This window comes from Brassica oleracea, chromosome C6 (assembly GCF_000695525.1).
Source record: "Brassica oleracea var. oleracea cultivar TO1000 chromosome C6, BOL, whole genome shotgun sequence".
NCBI lineage: Eukaryota > Viridiplantae > Streptophyta > Magnoliopsida > Brassicales > Brassicaceae > Brassica > Brassica oleracea.
This window is the reverse complement of record NC_027753.1, coordinates 8,448,838-8,464,107: the sequence shown is the minus strand read 5'-3', so window position 1 is coordinate 8,464,107 and position 15,270 is coordinate 8,448,838. Positions and strand designations below refer to the sequence as shown.

The window sequence follows — 15,270 nt, the reverse complement described above, 5'->3', positions numbered from 1 at the left end:
TTTTTTTACAAAACTCAGCCAAAAAGTTAACATTACGTCAGCCTTTAAGTAACAATAACTCGGCTATCACGTATTTAATTAACCCAGCCATGTCGTATTTAATAACACTCAAATAAAATATCTCAGTCATTATGAAATTAAAACTCAGCTGTAATTGAAGAGAACCCTTTTTACAAAAATCAGCCGTAATTAAAAGACAACAACCCAACCATAATGTAAAATATAAACCAGTCGTAATAATGTCACAGCAAAGAACATAAAAAGAGAAAATATTCTGATAGAATATATCTTCACCACTCCCTTGTGTTCATAATCACGCTCATCGGTTCAAACTCACGGAAGAAGAACCCCAACTCTTTGATCTAGAAACAACGGTTACACATTTTGTCACCCTTACTATTTTCAATGTACCACAAGACCCAATCTCGCTCTATAACAGGAACACATTGGCAACTATAGAACGAAGGAACAACGGTTGAAATGAACTCGTCCCTCTTTGCCAGAAACTCGTCACTGTGCGACAAACCCCATGCCCATTTTAGAGATCGAACTAGTTTCCCGATCCTGACAACTGATTCCCTCGTAAAACGAGCAAAATACTCCTCATCAACCCAAAATATTTTTCTAGTCATTGCGATGTATACACAGCACGCTCATATCCTTCATCCGCTGCAAGCTTCATGAAAGCAAGTCCTTCTTCCTGAAGGTTAAATGTGAAGAAAAACTGTACACCCTTCATATAAAGTGTGCTTAGATTTCTCTCTGCGTAGCAAGTTTTAAACAACTCAGGAGGCATATTGAGTCTCCTGGGAACGGATAACACATCGTAAAAATGGTTTACCCTGCTCCGCTCTGCTAACGCCTTCATCGTCTTGCACGATGCGCTTAGGCCATAGAGATCTGTGAAGGAGTTACCGGCCACACGTTCAACCACTAACGCATGAATCTCTTCAGGCAATTCAAGTATCGGGAAATAATCCATTAATGTAACGTTCATATAACTAAGCAATGATATTTGACATAACTCAGCCATGTTGGTTAATATAATATCGACGCCTTCGTAGAGATCGAGACGGTAATACTTTATTATTTAACTCATAATATAACTCAGCCATTAATATTAACATAACTCAGCCGTTAATATTTTGGGTTTTATCATGGTCCATCGAGATTTAGGATTGATACTTTGGGATGGCTGAGTGTGGAAAATACGGTTCAGAACTAATATCGAGGCTTTTATAACATCGAGACGATACTTTAGTATTTAAAAACTGATTTAACATTCATGGTAATCCTTTTTTATAATATTAAACGCCTTATAATAATGGGACGTTTGGTCTTTCTTGATTTGACGGCTCAGAACTAATATCGAGACCATTTATAACATGGAGACAATAATCACGAGGAGTTTAAAAAGCTAAATAAGGCAGAAATTAACGATAACTCAGTCATAATACGAAAACATTAAAATCCATACCTCTGCCGTTATACTAATCAAGAAAACCCAATATAATCGTAACTTGTTTATATAACTCAGTCGTAATGTAAAACATTAGAACCCAAAGCCCATCCATAATACAAAACATTAAAACCCAATTCTTTTCATCATCGCTCGTGCTCTGTCATTCCGATTCATTTCGTCATCCTTGTTCTCCGTAAACTGGTGGAGTGTCGTTCGTTGATTACATATCTGTTGTTGCGAATTCAATGTGTTGTTCTCAATTCATTCAATCTGTAATCATCGAGTACAGACTTTGCGAATTCTTCATGTTTTGTTTTCTCATTTAAATGCAGAACTCTACACTCTCTACTGTTGGCGTTGAATACATATCTGTTACCATAAACAATAATTACCGGATCCATAAGATCTCGGAGAATGATGAAGAATAAGATGAAGAAGATAGATATACAGATAGATAAAGAAGATGAAGAAAAAAGATGAACAGACAGACAAACGTAGTTGTAAAGTAGTTCGTTAGCAATGACATGGCAAATCCGAGTTGATGGCATGGCGAATGACATGGAAAATCGGTTAATCAGCCGTCAAACAAATATATAACTCAGCCTCCGTAAATCAGCTCTCATTTACAATGTAAGTCAGCCGAACCATGAAAATATTTCAGTAATTAATCTTGTGATCCTTAACCAGCCGTAATTAGGATGAAAAATGATAAATCAGCCGTATCTTCACATAGATCAGCCGTCAAACGAATGATATTCTAGTAATTAATCTTTCGCTAATAAGTCAGCCGTAACCGAGCTGAGTTTACTGTTAATCTATTCTATTACGGCCGACTAATCATAAACTCAGCCGTAACAACATCACATTAGTCAGCCGTAAATTATATAACTTAGCCAGTCGATATTCATTAACTCAGCCGGGGAAACATAACTCAGCCGTCTCTTAGTTACAACTCAGCCAAATTTTCCAGAAAACAAACCGCCGATGCATAAGTCAGCCGTAACCTTTGTCTGTAAGTCAGCCTTTATCTCATAAATCAGCCATATTTTTGTAATTCAGCTGTACCGTCCGGCTGACTTATGTTCTTAAGTCAGCATTTTCCTCTTAACTCAACCGCGTTTGTTTATTCAGCCGACATGTAGATATAAATCAGCCGTAACGACGTATGTAGCGAATTACGACTGGCTTAATGAAAAAACGGAACATAATTCCTACGTGGCACTGGGTTTTTGCTTATGTGGCAGCGAAAAGTAATGGCATTCCTGTAAATATGTTTTTTCTCATAACGTAAAAAAAAGGCACGCTTGGTATTTAAAAGTGCCAGTAATAAAAAAAAGATCTGTATAGTTCTAGTCAATTGTCCTAAAATATTGTATATTTGAGTAAACTTCCCAAGAACAAAAGCAATTTATTTCACAAAGCAAGTTTCATCAGAGGCTTTTGGGTTTAAAGTTTATTTTCATTGTACTATCTAATCTATTAATTTAGAGTCCTATTTTTTATCTACTATAAACAAGTCTTAGTAAGACCATTTAATTAATAGCATAATAAAATAAAAATCTATAGTAACTATATAACTTTATGTCCACTATTAACAAACTCAATAACAACCAACTTTTGATAATTTATCCATTAATACCACTATTACATCAATATATACAGCAACTATCATATGTTAAATCTTTTAATAAAGATTAGATATCAAGCAACCATTTATACGTTTTACTAGACAATTTCATCAACAAGACTAATAAGACTACAATTCAATCTCGGTTGGCAGTTTCATCCTCAACATTGTTACAGAAATCATCATCTTAGCATACCAGTTTATTCTTACCATTGCATCTTTCCGTCTCAAATTGATCAGCTTCAAATAACTATTAGTTTATTTACTCAGTTCATGTCTAAATTACATATTAACTATGTCATATTACTTATAACTTCAAATCAATTTTAGTTCCTGTCTATACAAAGCAACTTTTAACATTGAATCATCAGAAACAAAGAATCATTATTAGTCTTTGTCCAAGTTTCTTCTTCAGGCTTTTCACCAGGTGAAGAAGACGACTTCCTTTGATTCTTTAATATCGGTTAAAAGATTTTTACATCTCGATCAAACCGGTTCTCCTAATAAACACAGTTTATATTAGTAATATTTAGCATAATTTTAATTTTAACCAAAATATATATAATATATAAATAATCGTGTAACTATATTCTCCAAGAATATTCCTAGGATATTTACTTGTGTAACTATATAAAACTAAACTTCCGCTATTGTAGCTAGAAAATATCGAATCAATTAAATAAAAAAAAGATACAAAAAATTGTAGTTATACGATTATCTATTTATAATAATGTTAAAAACTCACTTTTTAATATATGCAAAGAAACTGGTTTACAAAGGATTAAGATAAAATAATTAATAATTCATCTAAACTAATGTTAAACACACAGTTTTTAATATAATGCTACAATTTAAAAAAAATAAACAAAAAAACAATATTTTAACATATACACTTTTAGGGTTGGACAAAAAAATCCGAACCTGAAAAACCAAATCAAATCGATCTAAAAAATAGTACCGAATCCGAACCGAATTTTGTTAAATATCCGAATGGGTTTAAAATTTGAATATCTAAAGAACCAAAAACCGAACACAATCTGAAACAAAATATTTCAGATGCCCGAAGCAGATTTATATATAGTTAACATGTTAGTTATTTTTAGATTTAATATCAAAATGATATCCAAAATGTATAAGATGTTCTGAAATTATTTAAATATTTGAATATTTATATAAATCGTAAAAGTAAAAATCTATAATAGTTAAACAATACCCAAAACACCAAAAATACTTACAATATCTACTGATTTTCTATCCAAATATTCAAGCCAAACCAATTTTTATGTTAAGTTTAGGAATTTTGGCATACATTATTCAAATTTATATGTTATATATTATTTCTATTTATAAATTTTTAGTAACTTAATATAAATTTTAAATAAAAAAAAATTAAACAGATTATCCGAACCCAAACCCGTAAAGATCTGAACTGAAACCGAACCAAAATTTCTAAAAACCCGAATGGGCCAAAATATTTAACCCCGAAAACCTGAAGCCCCAATAGATCCGAACCGAACCCGAATACACTCTCATATACACCAAGAAACGAAAATCATAACAGAAATATAAAACGTAAAAAGAAACTAATCTCATAAATAACTGAATAATACTTATATCTCTAAAACCAAAAAACCTAAAACCTAAAGAATTGAACTGAAACCGAACCAAAAACTGAACAACCAACGTATGTTAACATATAAAATTTATAAAACAAAATTACACACAAAAATCTAAATATTTTATAAAATGTGTATCTTCATACCTTATTTTATATTCAAAATATTATTTTAAAAGGTAAAATATATCCGCGCAGGTGCGCAGGTCAAAATCTAGTTTTGCTTATGAAAGAGAATAAAGAAAAAATTTCATTTCCGAACCTTTGAGATGTTCATTAAAAATATGAAAGTATTTGGCATTTTCGAATTCGTTCAATTTTATCTTTGAAATTTTAATTTAGTTGTATAATTATATTATGTCATATTAATATATTAAATGGTTTAGAACACTATTTTAAGATATTATACCAAAGGAGATTAGCTAGTGGATTTCATAGCATAACTTGTTTCGTGCCATAAATAGATATTTTTCCATGTTAGTGCTGGGAAAAAAATAATCCCCAAAATCCAAATTGAACTGAGCCGAAAAACTTGAATCCAAACATATACACAAATGAGTATTGTTTTATGGTATTTTGGATTTTATTCGAACCAAACATGTAACCAAATGAATGTTCTAAACAAATTTAAAAAAAAAAAACTAAAAATAATCATACCAGACCCGAACTCAGTTCAAATAAGTATCTAAAATAATAAATAATCTCAACAAGTACTTAAATACATATATAGAACATGAGTAATTTATTAAAATATTCAGTTTAAAAAATATTTTTTGGTATTTAATTGGTCAAATATTGAGGTTTCCATGTTTTGATAATTGTATTTGAAATCTGGTCATGAATAAGGTTTTACTTAAATTTTAACAATGTGTTTTACTTTTAAGTCTAACTAGTACTTGATCTGCGTGCCTGCATTGGTGTTTGTTTTCACTTTGATAAATATTGATATTTGATTTACGTGTTTAATAGTTAATATAATTCTAAAGTTACATTTTCACCCCGGTGCTTTCAAAGCATATTATAATTTTTTGTCGATACAATTTTAATTGATAAAAATTATAATATTATACATAAGTTCTATATTTTAAAATGTTTTATATAATTTATGTACATAATTATTTAGGGCTAAGTGTTTTGTGTGATCTTATCAAATTGGAAATTATGTAAAAATATTTCAGAGATATAAATAATTGAATATATTCATAATAAATAAATATTTCCATACGTATCCCATTTAGTTGAATAATTTATAGCCAAAATTGTGGTAAAGATCTCGTTTTTGAATAATTTAAAAGGGATAACTAAATCTTGTTATGTGTATCTTAAATAAATCTTGTTACATACATCTAGATACAATGTTTAATATTTACAGAATTTGAATAAGTAGATGCATATAACGTTTTTTACATCAAAGGACTATTCTATTACTCTCAAACAAGAGGTGGTCTGAGACTCATGATTCATGATAGTAGAAGTAGATGTATATAATGTTTGATTCACGATTATATGAATTAAGATATGATCTAATATATAATAGCGGAGAAAATATATAACATAAAGTGGTTTATTTGTTGGTTTAATATTATTTCTATGGAATATGGCTCGTAAATAAAGTAGTAGTAAAACAATAATAAAACAAGATATATATATATATATATATATATTAACTGATTTTGAATAGTTTAAAATATTGCTAGAATTAACATGTACTAGAGCTTGACCCACACATCCGTGCGAGTTTGGTTTTTACTTTTTATAAATTGTTTAGTGATATTCAAAAACATATATGTTATTTAGATATTTTTGGGTTCCTACAAACTTACCCGGATCCGGAAGAATCCAACTTGAACTTTGTTCGAAAATTTATAATACCCGGACATAGTTTAACTTTAAATCCAAAAACTTGATATCCATAAAAACCGATATCTATCTGAACGAAAACATGAATGACCATGTCTAAATGATTTAGTAAACAAATAAAAATAATTTTGTTAACAAGTTTGACTTCTTGTCACTAATGGAGTAATTTCATTTAGACACATGAAATTATTATGGTTAATACGTAAAATAAATGAAATCAAATTATAATGGTAAATAAAATTAATGAAGTAATTTGGAAAAGTAAAAACAAAATGTAAAAAATATGATAAGATATTGTGCTTGTTCCGCAAGTATAGGCGTAAATGTTTATTTAAGATTTTATGCTTCTTCATTTATTATAAGAGTAAAATCAAAGATTTTGTCACATTTATTATAGTCTGAATTATTGATGTAGTTCCTTTATTATAGTCGTGGAAATCACATTTAGGAAAACAATGTAGTTCGTTTGAGTTATTAATAATATGTTTCCTTCTTTGTAGTTCGTTTGAGTTATTTTAGGAAAACAATAAATATGTGGAAAAGAGAATCATTTTTAATGTGAGATTAATTTAATTATCAATAGTATTTGGCTGTAAATATTGTGTAATTTTAGGGTTATTCTATAAGTGTACTTCTGTTTTAATAAAGTAGATTATTGATATGGTATCCGCATAGTTAGAGGACGCAGTAAGTAAAAAATTTAAATATGACGCATGATTAAATTTTAGATTTAAAAAGTTGTGCTTCTTTAAATAAGTGGGATTGTCATATATTTTAGGAGTATTATTTAAAGTTAATGAAGATTGTAATATTCAAAACCGAAAGAGAAAATATATTGTTAGTCACTTTTATAATTTGATTTAATAAAATTTAGATATTTTGTATATAAATGGTTTGGTCGATGAAAATTTTGGGTTGAAATCAATTTTTATCTATTTTACTAGAAAAATGAAAGAATGTATATTTTGACCTTGTGTATAAAGCATATATGCAAACAAAAAACACAAATAAATCTAATTAAATTTGTTATTCAAATCAAACAAACCTATAAATAAATCAGTCGTGTGAATTTGACTTTTTAATCGGACCAAACCAGTCTAATTCATAATTTGGTTATTCTGACGAAGTAACGAAATGTGTAACTAATAAATTATCTATTTGTTAATTTTTTTTACATATATAGTATAATATATAGCATATATTTAATAACCGTAATATCTGAAGAAGTATTATGGTATGTAAAAAATGGAAAGAGTAATTAATAAAATGGTTAGGATGAGTGAAAATGTGATATAAGGAAGTAAAATAAATAATAAATCTGTTGAAAATATGGTTTGTTCTATTTTGTACTTTAGTTTTAGTAAGATATATTTGTGTTTTTTTACCTTTATTTTTTTTTTCTTTTTTTTGAAACTCACCTTAGTTGTTTAATGATTTTAATGTGTTTATGTTTTCCTCGTGAGGAGGTAAATATCTTTTATTTATGAAATAACGCAACCGCGGATATTTGTTTCCATTTTATTTTATATAAATATTTTGTTTACAATTCTAAATTGGTATATATTATAATATATATAATGTGTGTCTATCAATTTTTAAAACATAATAATTTAACCATATATGTTTTTTTATTGAGTAGGTTGTTTTAAACCTTCACATACGTCAGTTTTTTTATTATGTTTTTTTTGGATTGTTATTTCATTATTGAGCTCGTAATTTTATATAAAGATTGGTAAATATTGTTTTATTGTTACCTCGAAATATATTGTAACATTTCACAAATTTAAAAAGTTTTAAAATTTAATTTTTACCTTCAAATATTATCGAGTATATTTACATTTGAGTATACTTGTTCTCCATCAAATAGATTGTTTCAAATTTCACATGTGTTTGTTTGTTCTAATATTTTTTTTTTGTTTGATGGATTAGTATTTCATTATTGAATAAAAAATATAAATAGAATTTGGAAAATATTAAAATATTATTATCTCCAAATATAATCAAACTTTTCACAAAATAAGAAACTTAGAAAAAACTAAACTTAAAGCTTCATGTATAAATTTTATAAAGAATATAATTATTCATTTAATTATATTTTTTAAATGAATTATCTGATTTTAAAAGTTAAGATTGTAAAGAGTTAAATATTATATATATGGGTCAAATAGTCTTTAAAATATAAATCCAATGGGTCAAATATTTTTTAAATTCAATTATTCAAAGCCGAAAATGATATTAATGTTTTGTAAGCCCAAAATGATCAGTTAACAGATTTTTCTCTCGGAAAAAAACGTGTCTGTCTACCTAACAATTTTCTTTGGTTTATTTCTTCTTTTAACCTAGACACGATCCTAACTACGATCCTCGAGCTATTTGATCGACTAAATCCGTCTCTCAGACACCATCCTCTCTTGACTCCCGACCAAGATCAAGTAATCATGTCTATTTATAAAGGTTTTAGTTTCAGTGATTTTTAATTCACCTCTGTTAATTTTTTCAATTGATTTACTCTGCAAATATGTGTAGACGGAGATCGGTATTGTTTCAAAGGAGATATGAAAACCCCAGCGGAAGAATATATGGAGCTCTGCCCTAATATAATTTCAATATGCAATTCCGATCAGTACCTGAAAACAGAGGTGAATTATTTTCTTTTTGAAACTCCTATTGCTTTATAATATGAATAAATAAGATCAGTTTCTATTACCCCAGTGAATTCTCTTTCAATTCGTTTTTTTTTTCCCTGTGATCTGATGAGTTTAGAATCAAATCGTATATATTGAACACTTGGTGAAACTCTGGTCACATGAATTTTAACAATTCTCGATTGAGCTTGACTATTAATACACAGGTTACATGGAAACTGATATCAGTGACAAAGGAACTTAACCATAGGTGTTTCTATCAACGTCTGCCTACGTCCGCGGGTGGCGAAGATATGTCAAGTAAGATTTGTCAATCACCGCGGTTCGGAAATAGATATTCTATGAGTAAAGAGACTCACACTAAATTTCTAGACTGTTTATCAGGTAACTACTAATCCGCCATCAGCATTACAGGTGACATGGATGAACAAATGGTGATAGATCAATACGCTAAGGTAACTTGCCCCTTTAAGCCTAAAAGATATATCATCTGTTCTGCAACACTTGCGTCGGGAGAACATCTATTGCTTACTCCAATATGTTCATCTATTTTGTGTACATAATAGGGACAATATTATGTTCATTTTTTTAGTTTTGTGCTAGTTAGTGCCAAAGAACATGAAGTTTGACAGTTAATGGACAACAAAATGCTCTTTTATTTGCTCGCAGGAAAGTTTAATCTGATGGATACCTGAAGAAATGGTAATGGAGCTTACCACAACCAAAAATCATTAATCACGCCTAACTCCATTCACTATAAGTGCAGGTAAAGTATAAAAACTGACTTATTGAGAGTGTTATAGTTTCTTAAGATCTGTTTTTGTAATCTCTGCAGAGAATCAGCTTGAAGATGACTGATATGGAAGATACTGCAAAGTCCTTCTAGTGCAGACGAGCTGTTTGATGATCTTGAGATCAAGAAACAGAGTTCGTACATGGGTTAGGCGTCTCAAACAGTATACGTAAGTTCTGCATCATCCATAAATTAGTTACAAAGTTCAATGATTGACTTCAAAATTTATTCTCTTAACAGTTTTAAATTACAAACAGGCTCGAAGGAAAGCCAAGGAAGATCATGAGGAATTATATTGTGAGGAAGATCGTGAGGAATGATAAGCCCAGCTAACCGCGATGAATCCAATCTGACTCGCAGCAGGCATGCCATGGATGAACAATTGTGAGGAAGATCGTAAAGAGGCTCCAAGGAAAGCCAAAGACTCCCGCTAAACGCAGCCATTTGACTCTCACTATTCGATAAGTCAGGTTATTTTTTTAGAACCATTTAACGTTTGCTGGACAATCTAAGTGGTTTAGTTAGTTAAGAGAAATTTAGAAAGGAATCCTAGATAATTGTTTTCATTGGTTTAATGTAGTATAGTTTCATCGGTTTATTGTTTTGGCTGTGAGTTGATTGTATGTTGCATATCTTGGTTTAATTGTCTTTATTTCTTTGCTATAGTTTTAACATCTAGAAAATAAATAGAAAAACGATAAGTTATATCAAAAACAACACCATACTTCGGAAAATAATTTGAAAACAGCTTGTCCAGAAATTCAAGTACGATAAAGAACTTCCTCCTCTCGTCTCATGAAGTTCCAAAATCTGAAAAAAACATCACGTTTCAAATAAATTTTAAAAATATGATCTTCCAATAGAGTAATAAACAGTAAATGATGGAGAGCTTAATCGCATACCTCATCATGACTCATTGGCTTATAGATTATTGAAAACCTCTTTGAAAACAACATTGACGGTCTTATGCTGAGGTTTTCCATCTTTGTCCACAATAAGAATTTCCAATCCTTTCTTGGATGTGAACCTAGAAATAGCTACGTAGAGCTGTCCGTGTGAAAACACAGGCCTGGGTAGGAAGAGTCCAACTTCTGAGAGAGACTGTCCTTGACTTTTGTTTATGGTTATAGCAAAAGCAACAGCTAAAGGCAGTTGCCTTCGGCGCATTTTGAAAGGCAGTCTCGTATCAGATGGTGTAATCAATAATCTAGGAATATATACTGTCTTCCCAACATTAGATCCAGTGATAATCTTAGCGGCAACCATAAATTCCATCAGCTGAGTAATCTGTAGTCTTGTTCCATTCATTAACCCTTCTGGAGGATCAACATTCCTGAGAACCATAACTGGGCAACCAACTTTCAGGCGAAGTCTATGACTCGGCAATCCAGACACTTTAATATTGTTTAGAAAATCTGAGTCAAGTGCTTCATCATTCACTGCTTTTGTATCAGTAGGATCAATACTATCTGCACTTAGATAAATCATTTCCTCACCTAAAAACAATTAAAACATAGGACGTAGTTAGTGTATATAAGAATCTCGGAAATCTTGGCTCTAAAATAAAGCACAAAAAGGTGATAATATAAATTACCATCCAGCTTATCCAACATGTAATCATTGATCATGTTAACATCCTCATTGGTTGGACACAAAATAGCTCTCTTGGAAAAATTTAGCTTCTTTGTTTCCTTTTAATGAAGAAGGATCTCCGTACACTGCTTTGCTAATGGCCTCTATTGGTTCATCAGAATCAGTAATAAAAAATTTGGAGGGGATCTCGATCTCAGCTATTCCATCGTTAGGCTCTCCAAGTGTACCATCACCAACCTTTAAGATCCACTCAGAGAATTCCTTAAGTTCATTCGACTCTTCAGCTGACAAACCACCAGATGATAATCGCATGTTCTTAGTTAATTTCAGCACTTTACAATGCTCCCACGGATACGAAGAATTTATAGAAGCCAACACGATTGCAGCTCTACTACCTCCATTTACTTTATTACTGGGAGCACCTGTCTGAAATCGCCTCCAAAAACTACAATCTTTCCACCAAATGGCTTGTCGCTCTGCTTCCGAATAATATCAGTTAAGCTTCTATCTAGTGCCTCAAAACAATACCTACTCATTATGGGAGCTTCATCCCATGTAATCAGTGATGCCTCTTTCACCAAATTGGCTTGATCTGATCCATGAGCCATAGTACACGAAGAAAACTCATCTGGATTAAGTGGTACGCCAAACCTTGAATGAGCAGTCTTACCACCTTGTAACAACAAAGAAGCAATCCCACTCGATGCAACATTAAGAGTAATATCTCCTCGTGATCTAATGGCTGCAGATAGTAATTTCCAAGGAAAAATTTTCCCAGTGCCACCAAATCCAGACACAAAAAAACATTCCACCTCTTTCCTTGTTAACAGCATCTAGGATTTCATCATATATTTTTCTTTGCTCTGGAGTCATATTTGGAATATCTCTATCCAGAGTTTCTAACAAAGCCTCACGATCATAGCTTCTCTCGTCTAATATCAACACATTTGAATCCTTACTATGTGTCTTTGCTACCTGTGGCATAGAAGGATATTTTGCCAAAGAAGTCCCACAACGCTTCAAAATCTTTTCAATCTCCAGCAAAGCGAATTTCTTTTTCTCATGGTCACTTGACAATAGTCCTACAACAGAAAAAGCGAATTTCTTTAGAAGCATTTTTATCATACGTCTTTGACAGAAAAAAGTATGTAACATTTAGCAAGAAAATTAAATAATAAACGAAAATAGTGAAGTAAAAATACCTTGCCTATTGAAAGTTTTACGCCTGTGATGCTCAATATCATCTGAAAGACATTCCCAAGTCTTCTCCCAAACATCCTCTGGTCCAGATAAACTGTTGTTCATGAGCATCATAACAAACAACTGTCTTAGTTCAGCTCATGTGCTTTCATAGCTTCTCCTCAGAATATCATCAATGTACTCTTGATCATCATCTAACAATCCTCGAGCATAACATGCATCTTTGTAGGTTGGATAAACAACACCTTCAAATGTTTTGATGTCATCATAACTCGTAGGACCTCTCACATAGTTTAACAGCACACGGAGATAATAAGCATGTTCTTGATTGCGTGGAGCATAGTTGATTCGGCCGACACTGAATCCCCTTTTCCGTCTTATGAACTTCTTCTGCCTCTTTGAATATGTAAAGAAGTTAGGAATCTGAGCATAGGTGAGAGTTTTAGCCAGATCATCAACTTTACACAACTCAGACCATGCTAAGAACATTTTATTCTCAATGAGTTTACGACTGATCACTGCTTCCAGCTTGTCTTTTTTTTTTGAAAATAATGGTTTGTTTACCTGGTAGATGGAAATTAAGCTTCTCAACTGCAGTAGACCTATAATGAATAGGGAACTTAAAAATTCTCCATGATCCTTCAGACGAAGAAACATATCTACAATACCAAACAAAACAGATTTTATTAGTTTTTTTATATCATGTACTGACATTTTTAAATTCAGTTGTATATAAAAATTTTGAAAAACAATACCTGCAATCAAAGAACTCTTTGAATTCATTCCTTTTGTTTTGGTCCACTTCTCCTTCTGGAATACCAAGCGCCTCTGCAACCATGTGATCTGGTGGTTCCACAACTACTGTCACACGATCACTTTCTTTGTTAATGTACTTAAATAAGTACTTTATAGAACCAGCCTGGTTTCACCACTCTACATTAATATGAGCTCGATAACGTAAAGATAGTTTCTTGTTATAAGGAATAACAAATCTGTTGTCACATTTCATGCCATTCTTCTCTACATAACGATCTGTATCTTCTCTTCTACGGTAAATCGGAAATCCTTCTTTACTCACCGTTGTCTTATCAGCAAATGATTTCGGTTAGAGCTTCAAACATTTCCCATTTTCCAATCAAGGAGATATCATATTAGCAGCTCCACATGGTCTATGAATCATCATATCCTTTATGATATCATACAACTCTGGTTCTTGAGACTTATCAGGAATCTCAGCTGAAATGATCTTGTCAATATCATTGTTATGGGGAACTTGGCCGTAGGATGCATGAATAAGAGAATGTGAGCATGTGGTAGACCACGTTTCTGAAACTCAATCGTGTACATAGCTGCAAAGATCAGACAACAAACACTGGTTTAGTAAATAGTTGAAAATATAAAAGCATATGATCAAGAAAGCTGAATATTTAACTCACATGATACAGTTTTGCCAAGGATATTCTTCTTAGTTAAATCATCCATCAATGAATCCAGTTTCATTTTGAACATCCTGCAAATAATGTCTGATTTGTCTTGTGCCTTTAACTTCCGGCTCTAAGATGTCTTGTGATCTCTGGCCATTTAGGATTGCATGTAAAAGTGATAAAGATCCGGAAAACCAAAATGCTTACATATAGTCGTTGCATCCAGATAAAGGTTTTTCATATATCTAGGACCACCAGTGAACGTAGCTGGTAAGAGAAACGAAGATCCTTGCTCAGCCATATCAATCCTGCCAGCATTTTCTGACTGCTTGATAGAGTCATAACTGTCATAACGCAAAGTCGTCTGGTGAGTCCTCAGATAGCGTAGGCGATTGGATTCTATAGTTGTGTAGGCATCCACAACAAACTGCCGAAACAACCTTCCTGAATTTAGGATCGTATGAGCACTACAAGAAAACACGTCAGTTGCAAGGGAAAACTGCATCGCAATTCCGTTGCAAATCGCTTATTGCGAGGGTTTTGCGAGAAACCACGTTCCCTCGCAAATCGCTCGTCGCAAATGAAAATCACTCGCAAAATGCTCGCAAATTTGCGACGGAAATAAATTCCTTGCAAATTTACGACGGAATGATATTCCTCGCAAAATTGCGACGGAACTGATTTCCTCGTAAACATTTGCGACGGTTTAGTTGTTCCTCGCAATTTTGCAATTAACAGTTTCGTCGCAATTTTGCAAGGGTTTTATTTCGTTGCAAAATTGCGAGGCTTGTTCCGTCGCAAATTTGCAAGTCATTTGCGATTAATTAATTTTTTTCCTGCAGAATTTGAAATTTTATAAATTATTATACATTTATAAAATTCTGAAGAGATTAAAATAGTTAGCGAAAATATTACTAAAATAGAAAGAAAATCAAGAGTCTTTACACAAACACATACAAAAAAGTTTCAAGTCATTAGAAAGTGATAGAAAACAAACTAAATAGCATCAGATTCATCATCATCACCAGAAGCAGAAGACACGTCTTCAGAC

General features: G+C 31.7%; 1 pseudogene; it reads right to left on the bottom strand.

Annotated features, from left to right (window-relative positions):
* Positions 1-10,923: 10,923 nt before the first annotated feature.
* The window catches only part of LOC106297389, a 10,535-nt pseudogene continuing 6,188 nt past the window's right edge, over positions 10,924-15,270 (bottom strand).